Source organism: Esox lucius, chromosome 9 (assembly GCF_011004845.1).
Source record: "Esox lucius isolate fEsoLuc1 chromosome 9, fEsoLuc1.pri, whole genome shotgun sequence".
NCBI lineage: Eukaryota > Metazoa > Chordata > Actinopteri > Esociformes > Esocidae > Esox > Esox lucius.
The window spans coordinates 25,401,172-25,416,295 of record NC_047577.1 but is presented as its reverse complement, the minus strand read 5'-3'; the positions used below and the strand labels follow the sequence as shown (position 1 = coordinate 25,416,295).

General features: G+C 37.8%; 1 protein-coding gene across 1 annotated transcript in view; it reads left to right on the top strand.

Moving 5' to 3' along the window:
* Nucleotides 1–15,124, top strand: part of bdh2 (3-hydroxybutyrate dehydrogenase, type 2) — a 43,057-nt gene that overhangs the window by 1,301 nt on the left and 26,632 nt on the right. The gene's annotated exons all lie outside the window — the stretch shown is intronic.

Below are 15,124 nucleotides of genomic sequence, written 5' to 3'. Positions count from 1 at the left end.
TTAGAGAACTGATATAAATGGTGATTTATCAGTGCAGGATGCTTTTTCTAGGTTTAGAATACTTATGAAGTGGGTATGGGATGTGTACAGCTTTTATCCATGACCATGACAATGTGTCTTAGTTAAAATGTACCTTTAAAAATATCTAGTTAATGTAAAATTTGTGTGGGATGGCAGGTCATTTCACAGGCACCAGGGTTGTGTGTGTGTCTCTGTGTAGCGATCATTAATGCAAATAAACTACATTTTTACTAGTATTAACTAGTTAAGTATAATCAACAAAAGTTAAGGACGTCCTGTAAGAAATATTTTAAACTGTAATAAACGCTTTCAGTTAATCCAAGGACGTGTAGTGCGCTTCCTGTGATCAAAAAGTGAGTGAGGTCGGGTGTTGGACTATTTAGCAGTTGTCAACGATAGAAACAAGTGCCCGTGGTAACAACCGCAAATCCAAAGTAGTCAACTCCAACGACATAAACTTACAGGAAATGCAATGCCAAATGCACATTGTAACGACAAAACAGACGAGAATGCAGATGACATGCACAACAATGTTGACCATTTGAACAAAAACATAGACATAACAGTGGACATATGTTTGACTTAAATGGTACCTCATATTTAACAAGGTGTATGGTTGAGATAAATGAAGTTTAAATAATGCTGATTTAATAACCATGTATTTTTATGTTTTTGTTTTATTAAATTGTATGCTGCAGCCAGGTTAGGGAAATATGATTGAATACAATAACCATCTAAATTTAAAACTCCATACAGTACACTCAGCCACACTCACTCAGACTTCACACCTGGCTCAAGGTCAAGGAGTCTTTATTATCCCCGAGGGGCAATTCGTTTTGCAGCAAAATAAAGTGCAACATAAACGACACATAAGCCAGATAGAGAGACAGGATTAAAACCCCACAATTAACATACAAATGAAATGGCCTTCTGTCTCCAGCCCCCTGATGTTCTAGTCTAGGTTAGGAGAATAGAATGGTACTTCATATAATTTAAGCCAAAAATATGACCACTGTTATGTATATGTTTTTGTTCAAATGGTTTGTGTCGTTGGAGTTGTTGACTATTTCGAATTTGGAGTCGTTACTGCTCTGTCATTACCACGGGCATTTGTTTAAATTGTTGTCGACTCCTAAATAGTCCATCACCCGACCTCACTCACTTTTTGATCGCGTGAAGTGCGCTACACGTCTTAGGATACTTTAAGCGTTTTTTTTTTTTTTTTTTTTTTTTTTACAGTTTAAAAGATTTGTTACAGTATGCTCTTAACTTTTGTTGATTATACTTTATTTTTACTAGTATGTGTCATTGAGCTAAGCTTAACTAGTTTCGTCTCTTTGCATTAATGATCGTCACACACACAGTGAAATGACCCCCCCCCATCCCACACACATTTAACATCAACTAGATAACACATTTAAATGGTACGTTTTAACTAAGACACATTGTCATGCATAAAAGCTGTACACACCCCATTCCCACTCATATTCTAAACATAGAAAAAGCATCCTACATTGAAAACTTACATAAATTGTGATTTTTCTCTAATTTGTAAAAATGTTTTATCAGGTTGGCTAAAATTCTTTAACTGGAAAAAACATGTTATAGTTGGCAATGATTCATTGAAATAACTTGCTGAACCATCATGCAACACTAAACGTGGCTGGTTAACTAGATCAATAAAAAGGCAGATCAACATTGTAGTTTAAATTCCAACAACATGTCAGTCTTTTAATAAGCAAGTCAATTTAAGTCAAAACAATTGTTACAAGAGATGCCATTGCCTAAAATGGTAATATTCAAGTTGCTCAGTGAAAGGCTACACGTTTCACTGGCTCTATCTAATGTTCAAATAAAACATGTTACATTGTAAAGACAATCTAAACTTTTAATATATATATGTACCTGAGTATTAATTCATAAAAATTATTTAAACACCACACAACGGTAGCTAAAACGGTCATACCCATTCCCTACAGGAGGATTAGATATCAATAATAAATAAAAAGAGAGACAACAGACACAAGACACATGACTACAGCACAGTAGAACAAAGATACATTACAACCAACCACATAGAGACGCACCACTAAACTAAACTGTTCAAAAAAATTAAGGGAACAATCATCACATTATAACGCCAAGTAAATTAAACTTAAAAGATATCAATCCGTCCAGTTAGGAAGCATAAGCAATTGTGAATCTATGGCATCTGTTTTGGTGCAAATGAGATTGGCCATAACACAAGGAGTGCTGGATAGGCCCGTAGAAGGGCATCAAGTCAGTAGCAGGACTGGTATCTGCTCTTTTGTGAGAAGAGGTGCACTGCCAGAGTCCTACAAAATGACCTCTTGCGGGCTACTGGTCTGCTTGTTTCTGACAACTGTCAGGAACAGACTCCATGAGGGCACGACGTCCTCTAGTGGGACCTCTGCTCACAGCCCAGCACTGTGCAACTTGATTGGCATTCACCAGAGAACAACAGAATTGGCAGGGCTGCCATTTGCACCCTGTTCTCTTCACAGATGTGAGAGAGAGTCTGGAGACGCCATGGTGAACTTTATGCTGCCTGCAACATCATCCAGCATGACCGGTTTGATGGTGGGTCAGTGATGGGGAGGCATATCCTTGGAGGGTCGCACAGACTACCAAGTGCTAGCCAACGGTACCCTGACTGCTGTTCGGTATCGGGATAAAATCCTCAGACCCATCGTCAGACTTTATGTTGGTGCAGGTCATTATTAAGGCATCTTTGAGGCGCTTGCTAGCCAAGCAGTGGAGTACTTCGATGCATGTGATGGAGCATTGTCCTGCGTAAAGAGCATGGCATTTTGACTGTGGACTTTTTCAAACAAAAGGTGCTTCAACAATGTATTAGTTTAAGGGTGTGCACACTTATGCAACCAGGTTATTGTAAGGTTTTTATTTTTCATTTTTCCCCCTCGAAGATTTCATTTTGTATTTCAATTGAATTGTTCACATTATAGGTCACATTAAAGGTTGAAAAAGTTATGTCATGATGTATCTTTCTCATTCTTTTACATCACCAAAACCTGGCATTTTAACAGGGATGTGTAGGCTTTTTATATCCACTGTATATCTCTTTCTAATTATAATATTGTTCATATTGTAGGCTAATTATTAACGCTTTCCTTTTAAAAATGACAAGAAATGACAAATAGAATATAATTTTTGCGGGCCAAAATAATGTGCACTGCATAACGGGGAGCTGTTAAAATAAATTATAAAGTTATTTTAAAGAATCAACATCAAATAATCCTTAGCTAATTAGGCAAATAAAATGCACATGGAATTGCATGCACCCACAGGTCAGTACCGGTAAGAAATGAAATATATTTTCACCCCTGTGCTCTTGCCAGTCACCAAAGTGTTCCTGACTACTTTTTTTATTTTACTTGGTGAGTGCATATCTCTGTTTTTTTTAAAGATTAGATTTGACTTTATTGTTATTGAACAGGTACGAAGGCAGTAAAACTAAATGCAGTAGGCAATCTAACAAGTGCGAATTGAAGAGGGCAGAAAATGTACTCATATTAAGTATAATGTATGTTACAGATGTGCAATGAAGGCAAATGCAGTACAAATGGCAATTCTAAATGCCATTAAACCTCCTCTGCCATGTATTGTCAATGAAGCTGGCAACAATATACATTGAGGGAAAACATCCCCTGCTGATTTTGTATGTTCGCCCACTGACTAAGAAATTATTATTCTATAATTTTAATGGTAGGTTTATTTGAACAGTGAGAGACACAAAAAATCAGGAAAACGCATGCCAAAAATGTGATAAATTGATTTACATTTTAATGAGTGAAATAAGTATTCAAACCCTCTGCAAAACATGACTTAGTACTTGGTGGCAAAACCCTTGTTGGCAATCACAGAGGCCAGATGTTTCTTGTAGTTGGCCACCAGGTTTGCACACATCTGAGGAGGTATTTTGTCCCACTACTCTTTGCAGATCTTCTCCAAGTCAGTAAGGTTTCGAGGATGACATTTGGCAACTCAAACCTTCAGCTCCCTCCACAGATTTTCTATGGGATTAAGGTCTGGAGATTGGCTAGGCCACTCCAAGACCTTAATGTGCTTCTTCTTGAGCCACTCCTTTGTTGCCTTGGCCGTGTGTTTTGGGTCATTGTCATGCTGGAATACCCATCCACGACCCATTTTCAATGCCCTGGCTGAGGGACGGAGGTTCTCACCCAAGATTAAATGGTACATGGCCCCGTCCATCGTCCCTTTGATGCAGTGAAGTTGTCCTGTCCAATTAGCAGAAGAACACCCCAAAAGCATAATGTTTCCACCTCCATGTTTGATGGTGGGGATGGTGTTCTTGTGTTCATAGGCAGCATTCCTCCTCCTCCAAACACGGCGATTTGAGTTGATGCCAAAGAGCTCGATTTTGGTCTCATCTGACAGCAACACTTTCACCCAGTTCTCCTCTGAATCATTCAGATGTCCATTGGCAAACTTCAGACGGGCCTGTACATGTGCTTTCTTGAGCAGGGGGAACTGCGGGTGCAGCAGGATTTCGGTCCTTCACAGCGTAGTGTTACCAATTGTTTTCTTGGTGACTATGGTCCCAGGTGCCTTGAGATCATTGACAAGATCTTCCCGTGTAGTTCTGGGCTGATTCCTTACCATTCTCATTAAACATTGCAACTCCACGAGGTGAGAGCTTGCATGGAGCCCCAGACCGAGAAAGATTGACAATTCTTTTGTGTTTCTTCCATTTGCGAAAAATCGCACTGTTGTCACCTTCTCACCAAGCTGCTTGGTGATGGTCTTGTAGCCCATTCCAGCCTTGTGTAGATCTACAATCTTGTCCCTGACATATTTGGACAGCTCTTTGTTCTTGGCCATGGTTGAGAGTTTGGAATCTGATTGATTGCTTCTGTTGGACAGGTGTCTTTTATACAGGTAACAAACTGAGATTTGGAGCATTCTCTTAAGAGTGTGCTCCTAATCTCAGCTCATTACCTGTATAAAAGACACCTGGGAGCCAGAAATCTTTCTGATTGAGAAGGGATCAAATACTTGTTTCACTAATTAAAATGCAAATCAATTTAACATTTTTGACATGTGTTTTTCTAGATTTTTTTGTGGTTATTCTAACTCTCACTGTTAACCCACCATTAAAATTATAGACTGATCATTTCTTTGTCAGTGGGCAAACGTACAAAATCAGTAGGGGATAAAAAAAAAATCCTTCACTGTACATTTTGAGATTTACATGTTATTGTAGTATTAGTTAATTATTACAAACCTTCTTTGATATAATTTTTTTTGTAATGGCTTTTTAATTGCACAAGAAAAATATTTATGTAATTGAAGAATATCTGATCAGCCGTTATGAGCTATAAACCAGAGTTGTTATTAGGTTTGGTATTAATCAGGATAAAATCATAAAGCAGGATAGTTTTGGCCAGGATAATTGTGGCATGAAAATCTCATATCGTCCCAACACTAGAGCTAATTATGTGCCATTACTCAAAAAATACGTCATCTAAGTGTTCACTTGGTGAATTACATTAGCTATCTCTGTAACTATATACAATAGGAACCCCGATGACTAGCATGTATATCAAGGGGATGTTGTAGCTATATTAGGAGTCATGTTTTTCATAGTGTAAAAAATATTAAAATGTTATTAACGATATTGTTAATTACATTGGTTTATTGTCTTTGCTTATGGCCATGATCAAGCTGAACTACGAATAGCTGCCATTGCTAGCTAATGTACTAATATTAATGTTATCAAACAATTTCTAGCAAGTTTAGCTAAATGAATAATTGCATGTGATGTAGCTTGCACTCAGTACTCACTACAAACAGAAATAACGTTAGACATGTTTTTACAGGAAAAAAAGCATTAAGCTACAAGACCTGATTGTATTTTGAATATTTCAGACGCTAGATACATATATCGTCTTTAAGGAAGTAAACCAGTCAGAGCATAACGAGAAAGAAACGAGGTGCCAATGGAAAGCAAGCTATGAGGAACCGATTGGAAGAGGGGACGGGTGTTGTATATGAGCTGAGCTTTCCTGGGCAGACCTTTCCTGCTGCGGGCCGCAGATAGACCCTTCTCGTTTTAACAGCTAATTAGCCATTCGTGAATGACATATACCTATTTAAGGAGGAGTCAGTAGTTTTCTAATGGTGATCTTTTCGTCAAAGAAGGTCATGTATTAATTACTGCTGATGTGAAGACCCACTTCACTTGTTGAACATGTTTAACTTTGCAACTATATCAAAGAGACATTTTGGATTGTTTTTGTTCACCTCAATCAGGTTGGAGAAAAGGTGATCGAGGCGATGAGTGCTTTTCAGTATTGTAGTGTACTGTCTATCCAGGCTAGTCTGAATACTTCCAACTTGGTGGAGTGCCACTTTTGCTCAAATTTTTTGGAGGCTTGCTTAAGTGCTCTAGTATTGTCTGTGTACCAGGGAGCAAGTTTCTTCTTTTGTTTTTAGTGGTGCAACCATATCTAAAATATTTTGCACTGTTGAGTATTCCTCCCCTCTTTACAATTATTAAAAGACTATCATGTTTTTGTTATGCAAATTCCATCCCAATTTGTAATTCTTAACACGTTTTTATTCTTGCCAGACAATCCCAAATAATAGGCTTAATGTGTATTGACTATATCAATCTAAATGCATATACATATGCATATTTAGCATTCATTAACCCTCTAACAGTAAGTCAACTTAGTTCCCCATGTTTAGCCATCCCAATTTAGTTGTTTAATGGATAACAACAATTATTGTTATATAACAGAAAAACAGTGCCCAAACTGGCATGGTGGGCACTGTCTCGGAATGGAGTGGTCGTTATAATATCCCTTCAGAACTCCACGCTCCCATTCCCTTTGTACGTCATACTGTCTTCAAAGAAGCCATTGCACTTTCTGCAAATCAGTACAAATGACACACAGGTATTCTCCCTTATAACCTGTGGCATTTTCTTAACCACACCTAAATCAAGGTGACACATCAAATGGTCATAATCGAATGGTCAAAAGTGACTGTTAGAAATCAGCCGTTTCGTATAGTGGTTGCAATAATTACGTAAATAATGACCATACACAGCAAGTGTCAAATTTAACACTTTCCCTGAGTTTATATAATCCTCACCAGTTCGGAGTTAAATTAACACTTTGGACAGTGTTAATATCCATAATAGTGTTAAAAACACTCAGTGTTGTTTCTTAACACATTTAAGAGTAATTTTTACATTAAACTGGTGTTATTCCTTTTCACTGAGGGTGTTAATTTCTAACATTCACAGTGTTAATTTATGACACTTTAAATAGTATTTTTAACTCTAAATTGTGTTACTCCCTTACTCTTAAAAGTGTTTATTTAAATCATTCAGTGTTATTTTATGACAATTGTGTTTCATTCAATGTTCTGAACACTACAGGAAAAACACTACAGGAAAATAAATAAATAAACATAACGATGAATTCATCTTTTTTAATGAAAAAAATATCCAAGCACCATACAACTGAACTCTATGCACATTTACAGAGAACATAATGGTACAATATAAAGGCTATCATCTCCACCATAAGCACTTTGTAAGTCAAAAGGCTTATACATTTGAAGACCGTCTGCTTTCATCACATTTTCTTCATCACTTTCAAACACGTTGTAGGCATGAAAGTGCTCACTGAAATGGTCAACCATAAGCTTGTTCACTATGAAGTAGATTACACTGTTGACTAAAAGTATGTTTTTTATTCTGCAAAACACAGGCATTTCTTGTTCTGTGCCACTGCAAATGACTAACCCGGCTCTGTACTCTACCCCGATGATCTTTACCCAGTTAGTAGAAAATATGTCTTTTGCTACAGCGGGCAGGGCTTGGGCAAACATTTCACCATTTTCAAAGGTCTGTACTCAACATGGTTCAAAGAAGATGTTTCCCAATTGGATGCTATGGACATTTGATGTTTTTTGGCAAGTGATACAGTGATGTTCTTGAAGTTTTTAAGTGTGCTTTTGAAAACCCTGTGTTTTGCCTCAAATTTCATACTCCACATATGTATTAACGGTCCAATTTTTTTAATACAAGACGGGTAATGTAACAAAATGATGTTTAGGAATCAGGTTTCTACCTGGATACAAGTGTTTGAATTAGTCATGATGTTCCATTATTAAATGCTTTAAATGCACAGTCATGAATAGTGTAACAGATGGAGAGAATATGATGTTAATTATCTGCAGTAAAAGCAACAGCAAAGTCCAATTCTGGTTTCCTTCTGGCACAATGTCACCAAAAATCTAAGGAATGTTTCTTACCAGACAAAGAGTCTGAATAGAGTTGAGTCCTATATTATTGCCTATACTGTCCAAGTTGACCCTTGTCGGATGATTTTTGCGCTCCAAGTAGCCATAGTCAAAAGCATAGATTCGTGACAAAAGATCAGGTTTTGACAAAAAAACACACACTGCAGTGCATTTCAAAAAGCTATTTTCCACGCAAGATAATCTTTGGGTCATCCTCTTTGTAAACATTCTAAGCATTATCTTTTTCAATCAAACACAAACGACAGAAGTGACGTCCACTGAAAGACTCTGCTAAACCCATTATTCCATGCATCCCCAAGTTGTCCCCAGTTAGCTGACATATAGTGCCATAGACCTTTTCAGATGAGAAAGGCAAATCAATGCCATGACTCTCCAATATTTTGATGTCATCAATCAGAGGCTGTAAAATAGGATCAAAGCCATATTTTTTCACATCTTCTGAGTGAAACAATGCCACCAAATGGATGTTCATCAATACAGAGTTTAACTTTGGAGGCAGATTTTGGAGGACAAAATAGAGAGCACCAACTTTGTGAACACCACGTTTTGAACCCAGTGTGTTAGCAGTCTCAAAGTCATCATAGTAAAGCTGAATTAATAAAGAAGTCTGTGTTTTTGAGAACAATGGATGTGACTTCAAATAACTTCCATCACAAAAGTCTTCTTATCTGTCTTTTGATACACATGGTTTTGCAAGTAGTTCACAAATATAAGAATTGTGACAGATAAATTTAATAGTTTCCAAAATGGAATGTAAACAAAAGTGTCTTTCACTGGGACCTGATCATAAGTACCTGTATTTTTATTTCGTCTTGTATCAAATTGAACTCCTACATTTCTTTCCAGTGGCTCGTCAATCCCCCATTTCTTGTTGAAATACTTCATTCTTTTAGTTTCAGTATTAAAACTCACAAATGGGTTATAAAAATTCTCAAAACCCTTTTCCAATGTAGACTTTACAGGGTTATCTTTTGGCACAGCAGACAGTATTTCATGCTTAACTTGGGAGTGCAGACCCCCAGCAAATTCTTCCAAATCACTAACAATTGATGAAACTACACTATTTGCCATACCACTACCATGGAGTTTGGCAGTAATTGTAGCACATATCTTTTGCATTTTCTTTGATACTTTGACCTGATCCATTGTCAGGGCTCTGCACAACACTTGTTCCTGCAACTTCTGTACCATTTTGTAAACTGTTAAAATCTGCCTGAAATGACTCTGAGGTTTCTGCATCACCATTTTGACAATCCTTATCATGCACACTAATCAAATGCTTTTTAAAACCTGAAAATGTTGAAAACTGACACCTACAATGATATTGTGCACAAACTAAATTGAACCTAGTGCTTTGATAGAAACTGTGGCAGATTCGCAAATGGGTTATTAGGCACTGGCTGGTAGCATGCACTGCTTGACATATGAAACATATAAACATATTCATGTGTCATTCAAATGTTTTGCCCGCAACTCACAAACTCTTGGAGACTCATCTGTTGTGGTAACATCAATGTTGTAGACCGTTGTCTGCAGAAAAGTGTAGAAATGGACCAGGGACTCATCATAAGACAAGTTGAACACGTAGTGGGATTCAAACAGTTCACCAAAAGCACCCAACAAGCTGGTGGCTTGACAGAGGATGAGCTGTTTGTCAACGGCGATGTAGAAGGTATCAATCGCCTTCTGGGTTCAGCCAATGGAAAGGATGTATGGTTGTTTACTCTCTCTTTGCAGCAGATATTCATTGATGCTGCAGCATGACAAAAAAATTTCATAAAATTATGTGAATCTGGTACTTGCTGGTCCATGTTAATGTAATACTTTGTAAACTGCCCCTGTGATTTGAGATAATTTGCTTCACTGGAAAACGGTCCTCAAATAATGGGGACGTACTGGCCTGCAATACCATTCATTTGTAAGGAACGCACTTTAAAAGCAACATATGGCCAGGAAAAGCTTGCTAATACATATAACTAAAAAACTGTCTCGTAGAATTTTAACAAATGAGGCATATAATGTACCTTATGTGAAAGTGCACCATTTTGTCTACTGCATCACTTGGACTTATTTTGGTACTCTTCCGTCCAGCTGTGGGTGGCAAGAGATAGAGAAGAAGCAGCATAGAAGCGATGTCACAGTCCCAGTCTATCAGGAAGAAAAACAAGGCATTTATGTCTAATAGCAAAAAGCATCTTGGAGGCTGTTTCAGCACCAAACAGCAGGAGGAAGTCTTGATTCACCTGTTGATTATACACACACACAAGCAAATAGTTGAAACGTCATCTTTATCTTCTGAAATACACTTGCTTCATCAGGAGAGTGAACAAGAAATGAAATTGCCTCCCTGCAGGCATCTCCATCAAGCTGCTGAGGCAGTGTGGTTGCTGATCTTCGGCGCTTTGGTCCTTGTGCTTGATGCACTGAGACTTCCTTGACTGGCCGTTTTCCTGTAGTCTTGGAAATGGTTTTGAGGCGCTACGCTAAATATCCAGTGCCTTTTTCCCCATCATAGAAATGCTCCTGTTACATTTAAATGAATAAACACAAATAATCACAAAACGATCTTACATAATGTGAAGATGCAGCATTGTGAAACAAAAGAACAATTACTTATTTAATAGATTATTTTTAATATCCTTATAACCCAAGTAATTTCAAATCGGGGCACTATCATGATTGTTGAATTTTGAAATATTTTCACTTTTATAAACAACTGTAGTTATTTTATAATGAAAACTACAACGCCAATGCCCTTTACCGTAAATCTGGTGCTGTCTTTTCTTAATAAGGTTGTAAAACTTACATAGCCCTTTGGAGAAAAAGGATCCTTCAGTGAGGGAAAGAGTGTAATAATTCCCAGGGCATACTTCTCCTGCTGACGTGAAGGAATCCTGCTATAGAGAGAAAGTAAATCTTTAATGTCTTTATCGTACAAGAAACATTAGTTATATCATTACAAGCTTACAGCCATATTACATTTCTTTGTAATAAAAACCTTTTTAAATCTAACCCATGTAAATCATAAGTCATATCACTCGCCAATATGTTGACAAGCTGTCTCCGAGTGCGGTGCATTAGTGAATTTTCTGACGTGTACTCTTCAAGAATATCCTCTCCTCCAGGCTTCTTAAGCAAGGCCTTTTCTACCATCTACTCGCATAATAGGAAAAGTAAAAATAAGTTTGTGTTCAATTCTGTCTATTAGAAAAAACATACCACAACATGTCTGTATAGACTAAGGGTGAAAGTTCAGAGGAATGACAAAAAACAGCAGTGTTGTGAAAGGTAAACATCTATGAAGGGAGCAATATGCTTCGATTGGTGATCATCTCAATTAAACGTGACACCTTATTATTGATAGTAATTCAAAATAAGACTTTTTCAGCTCTTTACCTCCTTTGCCACCTCTGACATGGAAGCCTTTGTTGCAAAACTGCTCATGTCTTCTTTGCTGGATCTATTTCTGACTGTGGTAGTAATACCCAGTTCTCTAAGGTCACTGTCACTTGAAGAAAGTGATATGGCGTCCGTGAGGGAAGATGGTGTTGAATGATCTAAAGGAGACAATTCTTTAAGAGAGAATTTGATTAACTTAACTTTATGTGGCTTTATTCATTTTAGTATAAACATTTTAAGTAACACTAAAGTATTCAGATTATATTTTAAGTAATGTGTAACAAATTTGGCCCAACTTTGCCCACTGCCATGTTCGTTCCATAAAGAAAGGTCAATGTCAGCTGCATCAAATAGACCTAACCATTAGGGCTGTCAAAATTCCTCAAAAATGACATTCGAATATTCCCTCTAAAAAAACACATAATATTCAAACTATTCGAACATCTGGTTGTGCATGCGCATTTTGTCAATGACGCGCATTTTGTCAAATACGCGCATTACATCAATAACAGGACAAATTAATACAAAGAGACATAACCACTTGTATAGGTAGTCTGTTTAAGTTTAAACATTTGACAACTTATTACCTACACAAAAACAAGTATATCAAATGATGACCAAGACCGCAGACCTCACGCTCACTCACTAGCACTTTCACTCTCTTGCCCTCACGCTCTCTGTGCAATAACGGTTTAAAATGAACAACAATAAACACATTTTGAATGCTGATCAAGAGTTTTGTGCAAGCAATATAAGGTCGCGACTACTGTCCCAAATATAGCAGGCTTCATTCAGTGATTGAAACAAATATTAACATTAATTGAAGTTTCACAGTTGTAGAGTATCCAGTAGAAGTAGACGAATATCTTTCAAACTATCCTTTGTTGAGCTGAAATGAATACAGATTCAGCAACTGCATGGCCTATTTCTCGCTGACAATGTTTTCAGAAACACGTTTCAGTGAACTATTTTTGTAAAATACGAGATTGTATTCTCAACGAGCCACCATGACACTCTGTTGAAATTCTCGAGTAGCCAGACCCACATCACGCGTTTATCAAATCAGCTGCTGTTCAGGGGCGTGGAGCATCAACCATGGCTGTATGATGTCGCGACACCACGCTTCAGTTGTGTCGGACATATGGATCTGTACGGTCAGGCGCGCTAGCGCGCCCACTCGCAAAGCAGACAGCCAGACAACCTTTGTTACCGCGAATGTTTTTTTCCACATTTAATTTTTTAAATGTTTGTGAGACATGTCAGGCACATGTCTGGATTGGCCTCCAACAGCTCTAGAAGAATGTCTTCCTCTACTGCTGTCAGTTTAATCAAAAATGTCAAGTTGAGCTACATCAGGAAGCCCAAACTTGTTTTTGACTGTAAAAAAGGAGGGAACGTAAACAGATAAAGTCACCTGGATCAAATATGTAATCATCCTGCTTAACTCGGTTAAACTAAAAATAATAATGTTATTAAAAGTAAAGCCCTGCAATTAAAATAAAAGATTATGACACAACATGTAATATAAACTGTTAAATACAGCCAAAGGTATTTAAATAGATCAGCCACAGATAATATCGTGCTGTGATTTCTTGTTAAATTGACTACATATTTTGTTTGGCCTTCAAAAGATTTACCTTCCCTGATGAATTCTGAATAGGTGAAGCCTGAGTGCAATTTGATGTACTTCTTGATACTATTGCATTTCACCTTCAGCAACATGGCAACATCCTGAAACTGCAACTAATGGAAAAAAACAATAAGCGGTTCAATCTTCTGCAAGAAGATGTTAGCCTATGTCTCACAAACAGTGAAGATTGTTTATCATATGCAGGGAAATAGAAGAAAAGAAAGAAAATCTAAATATTCTGTTTGCAACATGATGCCCTGGCAACTTTTTTAGAACATTATTCAGAAAACAAGCATTGTTAAACGTTGGTTTCGGCATACTTTTGACCCATTTAACAAGTAAATCTCGGCGGAGTTAGTTATTCTGGGTTCACACCACTTTTATAAATTCGCCATAGCCCTGAACTCTATTTAAAGAACGAACATTTTAAAAGCTGTTTGGTTGTTGTCTTGTGGAAGGACCTGATGTAGTATGAATTCAAACGTTTTGCAAATCTTCATCACAATGTTTGTATATCATCTTAGTTTTTGATCAGTTTATTGCAATAACTAAACAGTTAAATCTGAACCTCAAGTAACGTTGGTGCTGGAAGCAGCACACGTAACGTTAACTCATACAATGAGTTTAACACTTGCTGCACACACTCTACCAGTATTCCACAAACATCTGGATATTACGAAAATAAATAAATGTAAGATATATTTGTCAAGATACCAGCCCTAAGCATTACTAAGCCACACTTGATTATACCAGCTGAATAGCTACCAATTAAAAGATTAAGAGAGTATAGAAATTGATCAGGCCTCATAACTCCCTATAGGAATATGAGGTGCCTTTTACACCATAAGGGCTTAGACAGTAACTTCTAATACCGTGACATAAAATGACTCAACAACTATGTTGGCCAATTCACTAATAACTGCAGCCTCTGTCTAACTCATTGTCTGTTGCACTGTAGACTCTATCAGTCTATGGACCAGCTTGATAACCCTATCATACTTGTTTACTGGATGATTGCGTGTGTAGATCCTCTGTCCAGGCTGGTCTACATCTGGTGGGCATTGAGGGACAGAAGAGGGTGGTAGCAGCACTAGCAGCACCAGCCAGAGGAAGCTTATCAGAGTGTGAATCCATCTGTGTCACTTGTTGCTGCCAATATCTTCAGAAGCATCTTCAGCCAAAGGTTCTTCTGGAAACCAGGAAGTAGGGCAATCATCATTAGATCCACCCAGCAGGGAGCATTTTTTAAGGGAGTTTTAACTCATTTTCAGGCACATCTGTTTCAGGAGAGTTACTAGCCATACTGTCATCTCTGGTAGCAGGATCCAGACACATCCTGTGTCTCATCCAAGGGTAGGAAGTTGACTTGAAGAAGGAGGTTCATCTGCATGACTGTCACATTTCCAGCATGACCATGGATCTTTTAAATGTGGATGTGTCTAAATGTGCTGGTTTGGAACCTACTACAGTGTATATTTCTGCATCCCACTTTTCTGCAACTTTGCACATCCCCCAGTCTCCTTTGTTAGCCACCAGGACTTGGTCTCCAATATTGATGGGCTCGTCCTTGACCCTCTAACTGTACTCGTTCGACTGGTGCTCCATTGCAAAGCTCAGAACATAGCAGACTGAAGGTCATTGATCAGAGACTGCACATAGACATCATAGTCACAGATAATCTTCTCCTTGAAGATGTTCTTGTACATTTGGTCAACAGGGAAGAATTCGGGGCCT